The sequence below is a fragment of the Aphidius gifuensis genome, linkage group LG1 (genome assembly GCF_014905175.1).
Source record: "Aphidius gifuensis isolate YNYX2018 linkage group LG1, ASM1490517v1, whole genome shotgun sequence".
Classification (NCBI taxonomy): domain Eukaryota; kingdom Metazoa; phylum Arthropoda; class Insecta; order Hymenoptera; family Braconidae; genus Aphidius; species Aphidius gifuensis.
In genome coordinates this window covers 19,364,282-19,375,001 of record NC_057788.1, presented here as the reverse complement: position 1 = coordinate 19,375,001, position 10,720 = coordinate 19,364,282, and the positions used below count along the sequence as shown (strand labels likewise).

The 10,720-nt window shown below is 32.0% G+C and overlaps 1 pseudogene; it reads left to right on the top strand.

Moving 5' to 3' along the window:
- Positions 1-3,058: 3,058 nt before the first annotated feature.
- LOC122860240 lies at positions 3,059-3,999 on the top strand (annotated as a pseudogene).
- Positions 4,000-10,720: the final 6,721 nt, after the last annotated feature.

The following is a 10,720-nucleotide window of genomic DNA, read 5'->3' as shown; positions in this document are numbered from 1 at the left end:
TGGTAAGAACACGTGCTTGAGTGATGCAATTTTCATTGTATCATTGTATATAGCTGTATATAATTATATCATATCAATATGATATCATAAATACTTGTATATAAGTATATATAAATATACATAATTATATCATATTATATATAGTTGTATATAATTAAATATAAATATATATATTCATATATGACTATATATATTTATAAACTGTAAATTTTTTTTCATTTACTTTTATATGATTATATATAATTATACACAATTATAAATAAAAATATATAATTGTAAACAAGTTTACAAACATATTTGGTTTTTTTTTGAGAGCTGTAAAAGTTTTGTCTACCATTTTGTACATTCAGGAAGGGTATCAAGATGTTTATAGTCCAGAAATTTAATTTCATTCAACAATCCATTATCAGACATTCTTTATAAATTTTTTACTATATAACATGTGGTTGTATCCCGTGTAGGAATCGCCAAGACTCACAACACGGCCATGCATTGGCCCATCAATGGCACCCAATGATTGGTAGCCAGGCATGGGCCATTCATGGTTCATCATTGGCAAACAACTGCCAATTCATGGTTCCGATTCATGGCCGAGCCTTGGCTGACTCTTAGCTGGCCAATGATTGCCAACCATGCATCGGCCGAGCCTTGGCTGATTCTTAAATGGCCGATAATTGGCAACAATACATGGGCCAAGCCTGGCTGATACATTAACGGCCATTCGTTGGTTGCCGATCATCGGCCAAGCCTTGATGGACGTTCAATGGCCGTTGCTTGGTTGCCAATCGTTGGCCGATCTCTGGCTGATACATCAATGGCCATTGCTTGGTTGCCGATCATCGGCCAAGTCTTGGTAGACTTTTAATGGCCATTGCTTGTTTGCCAATCATTGGCCAATCTCTGGCTGATACATTAATGGCCATTGCTTGGTTGCCGATCATCGGCCTAGTCTTGGTAGACTTTTAATGGCCATTGCTTGTTTGCCAATCATTGGCCGATCTCTGGCTGAAACATTAATGGCCATTGTTGGTTGCCGATCATCGGCCTAGTCTTGGTAGACTTTTAATGGCCGTTGCTTGTTTGCCGATCATCGGCCTAGTCTTGGTAGACTTTTAATGGCCATTGCTTGGTTGCCGATCATCGGCCTAGTCTTGGTAGACTTTTAATGGCCGTTGCTTGTTTGCCATTCATTGGCCAAGTCTTGGTAGACTTTTAATGGCCGTTGCTTGTTTGCCATTCATCGGCCAATCTTTTTAATCCTTAAATGGCCAACGCATGGTTGCCATCACTGGCCAAGCTTCGGCTGACTCTTGGGCGGCCAAGAGTTGGTCTTTTGTTGATTTGATTCAAATCAAAAATTTATTTATGACTTTTGTTATAGCCGCCGTGGCCGAGTGGTAATGCTTCAGGATATCGCACAGGAAGACCCGAGTTCAAGTCCAGGTAGAATCAAATCTCAATAGTAAAAGCCCGATTGTTAAATAATAAATAATAAATAATAAAAAAAAAAAAAAAATATAAAAATATATAAAAAAATATATATTTTTTTTTTTCAATGGAATTAATAAATGGGCCATACTTGGTTTACTCTTGGGGAACATCATTGGGCCATTCATGGCAGCCGATATTAAATTACCGTAACGCTCCAGGCTTGGCGCATTAATGGCCCATTAATGGCAAGCCAATAATGGCTGATGGTTGGTCTACTCTTGGCTTACCCTTGGTATATCAATGGGCCATTAATGGGCCATTTATCGGGCCAATCTTGGCGAACATTATTGGGCCATTAATGGCAGCTGATATTAAATTACCGTAACGCTCCAGGCTTGGCGCATTAAAGGCCCATTAATGTTTGCCGATTATTGGCCGATGTTCGCCGAGCATCGGCCGATGCTTGGCCGTGTAGTGTTCTCCTACACGGGATACATATAGTTTCCGATACGAATAACAAGAGAAATTTTACGAATCATATTTGATCGGATTAATAACTGTCACTTTCATTCTTATATGTTCAAAAAATTATTCTATCGGTCTTAACCCCGAAATTGACATTGGCAAGCTCAACTGTAATGTACTTATATTAAAAAATAAGTCAATTGAATGTAAAAAAAAAAAAAAAAATTGACAAAAAATCTCTAAGTATAAAAATTACTCAAGTTTAAACATAATCTACTTTCATAACTATTCTTATAACTTTATCTTGTCATATACTTAGGATAGATTTAATTATTTAAACTTAGGTACCCTGGTAGAAATATTTCTCCGCCGTTACTCCGGCTTTTTCCGGCTTTCTCCGGCATTACTCCGGCTTTCTCCGGCATTACTCCGTTTTTGGCCCATTTCCGGAGAAACTACTCCGGCATGAGGTTGGTGGCGGAGAAATTACTCCGGCATGAAATTGATGGCGGAGAAATTATTCCGGCATGAGGTTGATGGCGGAGAAATTACTCCGGCATGAGATTGGTGGTGGGAAAATTACTCCGGCATGGTATCGATGGTGGGGAAATTACTCCGGCATGAGATTGATGGCGGATAAATTTTTCCGGCATGGGATTGATGGCGGAGAAAATATTACAATTGTTATTAATAAATACTATTTTTGAGCAGACAAACTAGAAGTATTTTTCATCGGTTGAACATTTTTATAATATGACAATCTATTCTTTTGTGTTCTTTTGGTTCATGGAGAACCACATCCAACCCCGCACATACACATGCTTTATAAAAAAAAAAAATTGTCAAGTTCGCTCACACATTTATAATCTAATCCTCGCCGAGTCGCCGGACGGCTGCCAGAAATACCACCTCTACTGCTCACCATCGCTACTCATATACATGTGTGCGCCACTGTAGCATAGCAGTGGAAGCAACGTAGATTGTTTATTCATTATCTTGTTAAAAGAAAAAAGTTGTAGTGTTGTGCCCTAGTATATAAGGCAATGGAAAATCATATCAATAAACAAATAAAATAATAAAAAAAGTCATATTGTGCCCAGGGCTAATATTAAAACACTCAGAATAAATGAATTCTGCTTGGATAAATTTGTGGTTCAGCAAAATGGCAGCAGCCGACTCACCAACGGACGACAGTCTTTATCCAATTGCAGTTCTGATCGATGACTTATAAAATGCAAATTTACAAGTAAGTACAATAATTATTATTTTTCAAATAATACCAAAGTTTTTTATGTTTGAAAAAAAAAAAATAACTCGATCTTAGTCAGCAAGTGTTTGTAACAATGAGGTTATAACTGGAGCGGTTTTTTTTTATATTAATTTCATCATATCAGTTGACTTAAAATTTGTTTAAAATGTAAATATGATGAACATTTTATTTTATTACAATTAATGAATATATTTTTATTTTATAGCTGCGATTAAATTCAATCAAAAAACTTTCAACGATTGCCTTGGCACTTTGTGCTGAACATACTCGTTGTGAGTTGATACATTTTGTTCCATTGGTACAACGTTTGGCATCTGGTGATTGGTTCACGTCAAGAACATCGACATGTGGTTTAATAAGTGTATCTTATCCACGTGTAAGTACAGCAACAATAGCTGAATTAAGAAATCATTTTTGTAATTTATGTCAAGATGATACACTAATGGGGCGACGTTCAGCATCATCAAAATTGGGAGAATTTGCGAAAGTTGTTGAAATTGAGTATTTAAAATCTGATTCAATTCTAATGTTTGTTATACTTGCACGAGATGAACAAGATTCTGTTCGTTTATTAGCTGTTGATGCATGTGTTAGTATATTGCAACATTATTACAACGAGAAGATGTTGAACAACGTGTTATGCCAAAATTACGTCAATGTGCTGCTGATTTATCATGGCGTGTACATTATATGATTGATGATAAATTTATAGATCTTGGAAAAGCAGTTAATTATAAACGTACCACATTCCGAAAATATAATTTTAGTTTTTCTGAGTCATTAAATGTGATGGTTAGTTTAAATAAATATATTTGATAAAATTGATGAACATATAACATTTCTACATTGTTTTTTAGTAATCTCATGCCGAATTAATTACTCCGGCATTAATGTTATGCCGGAGTAATTATTCTGGCATAAGATGAATGCTGAAGAAAATGCTTCGGCATAAAACTAGTGGCGGACTAATTTTTCCGACATTACTTTCATGCCGGAGTAATTTTTCCGCCGTCAATCTCATGCCGGAATAATTTTGTCGGCATGAAGTTAATGTCGGAAAAATGAATCCACCACTAGTTTTATGCCGGAGTTTTTTCTCCTTCACTGATCTAATGCCGAAATAATTTCTCCTTCACTGATCCCATGCCAGAATAATTTCTCCGGCACGAATTCTATGCCGGGATAATTCCTCCGCCATCAATCCCATGCCGAAATAATTCCTCCGCCATCAATCCCATGCCGGAATAATTTTGCTGGCATTAATCCCATGCCGGAATAATTTTGCTGGCATTAATCCCATGCCGGAACAATTTCTACGGCATGAATCTCATGCCGGAATAATTTCTCCGCCATCAATTCCATGCCGGAGTAATTTTTCCGCCATCAACTTCATGCCGGAATATTTTCTCCGCCATCAACCTCATGCCGGAATAATTTCTCCGCCATGAATTTCATGCCGGAGTAATTTTTCCGCCATCAACTTCATGCCGGAATAATTTCTCCGCCATCAACCTCATGCCGGAATAATTTCTCCGCCATCAATTTCATGCCGGAGTAATTTTTCCGCCATCAACTTCATGCCGGAATAATTTCTCCGCCATCAACCTCATGCCGGAATAATTTCTCCGCCATCAATTTCATGCCGGAGTAATTTTTCCGCCATCAACTTCATGCCGGAATAATTTCTCCGGCACGAATCTCATGCCGGAGTAATTTCTCCGCCATCAATTCCATGCCGGAGTAATTTTTCCGCCATCAACCTCATGCCGGAGTAATTTTTCCGGAAATGGGCCAAAAACGGAGAAATGCCGGAGTAATGCCGGAGTAATGCCGGAATAATGCCGGAGTAATGCCGGAGTAATATTTCCACCAGGGTATCTTTAAGAGTTATCTAAAGATGTTGACTAAAAGTACATTTATCGTATTAAAAAGTATAAATTGAAACATAATTTCATATAAAAAAAAAAAAAAAATTGTCCTCTAAATGTTTGGACTAACACACATCATGTTTGATATTGGATAAGAACAAATTATATAATATTGTTTCTTGTATCGAAATGTATTTAATGAATCTTGAATTTCATACAAAAATTAAATTACTGTTTTAATAATATATAGCCACAAAGAAAGACTGCTAGATTATTGGAGTCATATATTTCCCGGGTACCCTTTTTTTATTATTCCTTGGACTCATTATATATTTTCCTTCGAAGCTATTATCGAACAACTGCATAACTCAAAGAACCGAACTTGAAGAAAAATCGTTTGAGGAAAACGTAGATATTCGCAAGCCATAGAACAAAAAAATTCAAGATGGAATACGCTGACGGAACGAGACTGCAGCGCCCTTTTGCGGGGAAAGTAAGAAAGTAAGAAAAGTAAGAACTACGACTGTTTTACGGATATATTTCGCGGGAATTCAAAAATTTAAAAAAATTCAAGATGGCTTCATCTGAAAAATAATAATAATTCAAAAAAAACATTATGACGTCTTATAGAAAATAATAATAATAATAATCAAAAAAAAAACATTATGGCGTCTTACGGAAAATCAATATGGCGTCTTATGGAAAATTGGGACCCCCCATGGCGGCATTGCTCTAATTACTTAATTATTGAGAGAACCCCTGTGGTGATCGAGGGGGCTTAATTAATTCGTGGACCCTTGGGAAAAGGTCTCGCGGATTCCGGGAAATTGCCCGCGAATCACAGCGTGGGGGTGTCCCAGAACTCTTACATATACACTGCTATTAATGTTTTCGTATGAAAATTATAAATTTTCAATTGAACACTGAATGTTGAATTCCATTTCTACTTGATCTATTGGTGATGAATTTATTTTATATATAACTTTTTGAATGACTCCCCAGAATACAATGCTTTTCATTGGATATGATGTTTTCAAGACAAAAAATAATTGAAATAATATATCGAAAGCTTTCTTCACATAATCTATTTTTCAAAGAATGTTGTTAAGGGTGTTGGTAAAAGTCATCGTCGAACCAATATTTGTAGTTTGAGGGGCCCGTATATCGTAACGCTAAATCTCATGCCCGGGTACCCGAGATTTTGTTGCGCTTCTGTCTCGAAAACCGGCTTTTGAGTGTGTCCGTGCATATACAGACAGACACTAACACTACTGCTAGCAAGCAAGTACAGTACACAGCTACATTATATGCTTGTGTGTGTCACGTCTATGTGCATCACTTGCCGCGAGAAAGCAAATATTTTTTTTTTTTAAACTTGAATAACTTTTAAAATCCGAGGCAAACATTACTTATTTTTTCAAATTATATTCGTTTTTTTCTTATCTACAATTTGATAGAAAAAAATCAGTTTTCGAGTAGACAACGAATCTACTATACGCTGTTTAAGAAAAAAAAAACTGTTTTGCCCAATACTCGTGTATAAAAGTTGTCAACTTTGACAGTCATTATCTTAAAAAAGCCGAGGCAAAAAAAATTGAAATAAATTGTCAAGATAGATAATTATTTCATTTAAAAAATAAGCCTAATTAAAAAAAAATCGAGTAGAAATTCAATTATTTACCAACAGCCTTATAATGCAAATATATATGTTGCTGATTTCTGACCAGCTGTTACCAACGACAACTAACATTGGTTGCAACGTGGAATTTCTTGCATGAAGTTCTTTGGCTCTTTCATTATATATTTTTTCAATTCGAAGAACGTTCTAAATAAACGAATAAAATATGAAACAATATAAATTTTCCAATATAATACAAATTTTTTATTATATTGTTATGAAAACTTGGAAATATTTTACCTTAATAAGAATTGCTAAACTTTGTTGTCAATCAACAACTGATATTTTTTTTGTTGGTGATATTCTACCACGTGGTGGAATAATAAATGGCAGCATATGTAATTTGGCAATAAATTTCACAACTTTATCTGTCGATTGTTCAATGGATTTGTGTCTAATCGATTTCCACCTGCCATTTTTTTATTTTTCCTTGGTTTTTGATCTTTAGAATATTGTCAATCAAATAGGCTGTTGGATGATAAACTTTAAAATCCAGATTAGTAGGCTTTGGCCCTTTTTCATCTTTAAGGTACAACCAGGGAAAATTAAAAATAATGATGATTTCACGAATTTTATAGAGTAGATAATTGAAATAACGATACACCTTTTTCTTTAATCAGTTTTTTTGTTATAAGATGTTTTTTTGATTAATTAACTGTTAAAGATGGTCCTTTTTTTTGAGGTTAAACATAGGCTCTTATGGAAAATGATGTTCAGCTTTTCATAATACCCCATCGAAATGCTTGAAAAAATAATGCCATATTTACCAAAAACTAAAGGATAAAACTAGAAAAAAAGACGAAAAATCATCACCCAAATTTAGTATAGGTTTTAATATTCAATTTTAATTAATAGAGGATAATAAATTTTTGTCTTTGTCTAAATACTTGAGTGGAAGTGAGAAACAGTATTCTCTTTTTAATCTTTCGTCCCTTTCGCACTCATGAATATATAATGTTTTTAGCAAACATCCGCCAGATGTCTCTCATTTTGCCCTGGTTGTACCTTAAAACTCGTCCATTTGTTTAAAAATTCTTCAACGGTATACAGCAATAGTGATTCTTGTTGATCAACTTTTGTTTTTTTAATTTTTTTGATAGTTTTTGTTCAGCCAATGTATTTTTGTCCAAATCTGGTCAGCACAAAGGACAAGTTTTTTTTCAAATTACTTTGAATTCCAAGGTGTACAGTCAGTACTTTCATTAAAAAATTGAATCTCCTTTAAAATGTTTTCTTTAACTGAATAAAGAAATAAAAAATAGTTTTATAAGAAATTTTTTTTTCATGTAAATAATTTACAAAGTTTTTGTAAAAATTAAAATAACTAAAAAATTTTAATGATTGTTTGAGATATGTTCGACAAAACATATTAAACAATAATTGAATATTATAAATTAATTTATCGGGCTTTTAACGAATATCCGCTTCAAATAATATAAAATAAAAAACTATCGTAGTAATAATGAGTATTTATAATTTTTTTTCTCAATTCATAAAAAAATATTTTATTTTTATTATCATAATAAAAACAAAACATAAATTTACAATTAATGTCGCCAAAAAGCCTCAATTTTTAAATGCCTGTCTATTCATCATACCTTTAATAATCAAAAGACGTAAAATATCCAAAAGAATGTCAAAATATTGAAAAAAAAACTCCCTCTCACAGATTTTGATCAAAGTAGGTCCATTTTTTTAATAAAATCTATTTTAACAAATTTTTCTTGTAATTTTCTACCACGATTTGACCGAGATAATTAGAGTCAAAGTTGACAACAATTTTACACTTTAACACACAAGGATAGGAAGCATCGATACGTTTTCACTTCTATTGAAAAAACGCTCGCACAGAAAACCTTTATTTTACTACAGCTTATACTTCTTTTAATTACAAAAATAATAAAAAAAAAATCATCGATTTCTACCTCGAATTTTAAAAGTTATTAATTATTTAAGACCAAAATTTAGGGTCAAAAACAGTCAAAAAGTACCAGGCGAAGCATTGAAAATCTGCTGAAGTAGTATTAGTGTGTGTATACACAGTAAAAAATAGTTGGTAAAATTAACAAATTCAGTTTGTTAATTTAGGTCCACCAACAAAACGTTTGTTAATTTAACAAACATTTTCATTTGTTAATTTAACAAACATTTTCATTTGTTAATTTAACAAACATTTTCATTTGTTAAATTAGGTCTACAAATAATTGTTTGTTAATTTTACAAATATTTGTTTGTAAAATAAAATTTACAAACAGCTGTTTGTTAATTTTACAAATTTTTGTTTGTAAAATGAAATTTACAAACAGCCGTTTGTTAATTTTACAAATTTTTGTTTGTAAAATGAAATTTACAAACAGCTGTTTGTTAATTTAACAAATACTTTTTGTTAAATTTTTTTTTTTTTGTTTAAGCAAAAAAAAAAATGTATATTCATTTATATAATATTTTTTGATACGTAAATTTTATTATTTTTCATATAACTAAACAATGAAATGATTCACTCTGTACATATGAATATTTATACAATATTATTTTATCAATTACAAAATTGACAAAAAGTAATCTGTTACAATAACTAATTTTTTATCTGTAGACTCGTTTATATTCTAACTTTTTGTATGAGGTATAGATTGATAACTTCATGTATACATAATTCAAAAGTATTTTCTACAATATATCCTAAGCATGATGGTGAAATACCTTCTGTCTTCCAACTTTGACAAATGATATAAAACTTTTAATTATGTGAAAAAATCATAAGGATTTTTCCGAAAGTTGGAAAAATTGATGTACAAATAAATTTTTGTATTATCAAATGTTCACCTCGAATATCAACACTATTACCTATAGAAATATAATTATTTGAATTTATATTTAACGTTTTGTTAATAATATCACAAAATTCACTTGACTTTAAACTTATTATTTTTGTGTTGTTAATTTGTGGTTCGTCTTCAGAATATAGTTTTCTATTATTCCATGATTGTAGCATACATTTTTGATGACGATTAGCCAGTGTATGTGCTCTGTCTTTGAAATTTTTCAACTTGTATACGAAACTTTTTAAAAATCCATTTTTACTTTCGTATTTCATGGTCCAATGAATTCTTGGTGGTCCCATTTTATTTATAATCATTGGAAGATGTGTTATCAAATGATCTTTCATTATCAATGATGAATTAAATTCATTAATAATAAAACTATGATGGTCTTTAATTAAAACTGTTAGTCTATCTAACATATCATAGCTTATTGTTGGAGCAAATACAATTTTCATAATTTCTATTAACAATAAAATAACTCTCCATTTTTTTGTACCCTCATGATTCAATTTCGTTGTTTCATCAGTTAAAAAAAGTGGTAAATAAGTTATCAAATAAAACTTTTGAGCACCACGCTGACCTACTAAATTTGCGTTTTTATTTAAATCTATTGGACATCGATGGTTAGATCTATTATGTAAGCCATAATCAAAAGTTGATATTTTATTATTTAAATTTGACAGATCGACAATACCTATCTTGATCAAATATTTAAGTAAATATTTTATATCTCGGTGACAAATACCCTCTAAAAAGTCATGGAATATATCAACAATTGAACTATCAACAAAATCATAAAATTTCAACTCTACCCAAAGATTTTTTTTTTTTATACTATAAAAATTAAATGTATCATTATTACAATATTCTAACTGATGATATAATGAGATAAATTCTGATTTAGTTCGCAACAGACTTTCATTTAATGAAACACTTTTTCTAGCTTCTTTTATAGTTATTTTACAAATTCTACAGGAATACGTGGCTACGAAAGAATGAATGCGTCAATTCATTCATACCTATTATTTTTGCTCCTTCCAAATTATCAGAACTTACAGATATTAAACTACTTTTGACAAAAGAATTAAGTCCTTTTATAAATATACCATCTGTTTCGAAAATTTTTGAATCATTAACTATTATTTTAAAACTGGATTTATACCAAAACTTTAAATATCAAAATCAT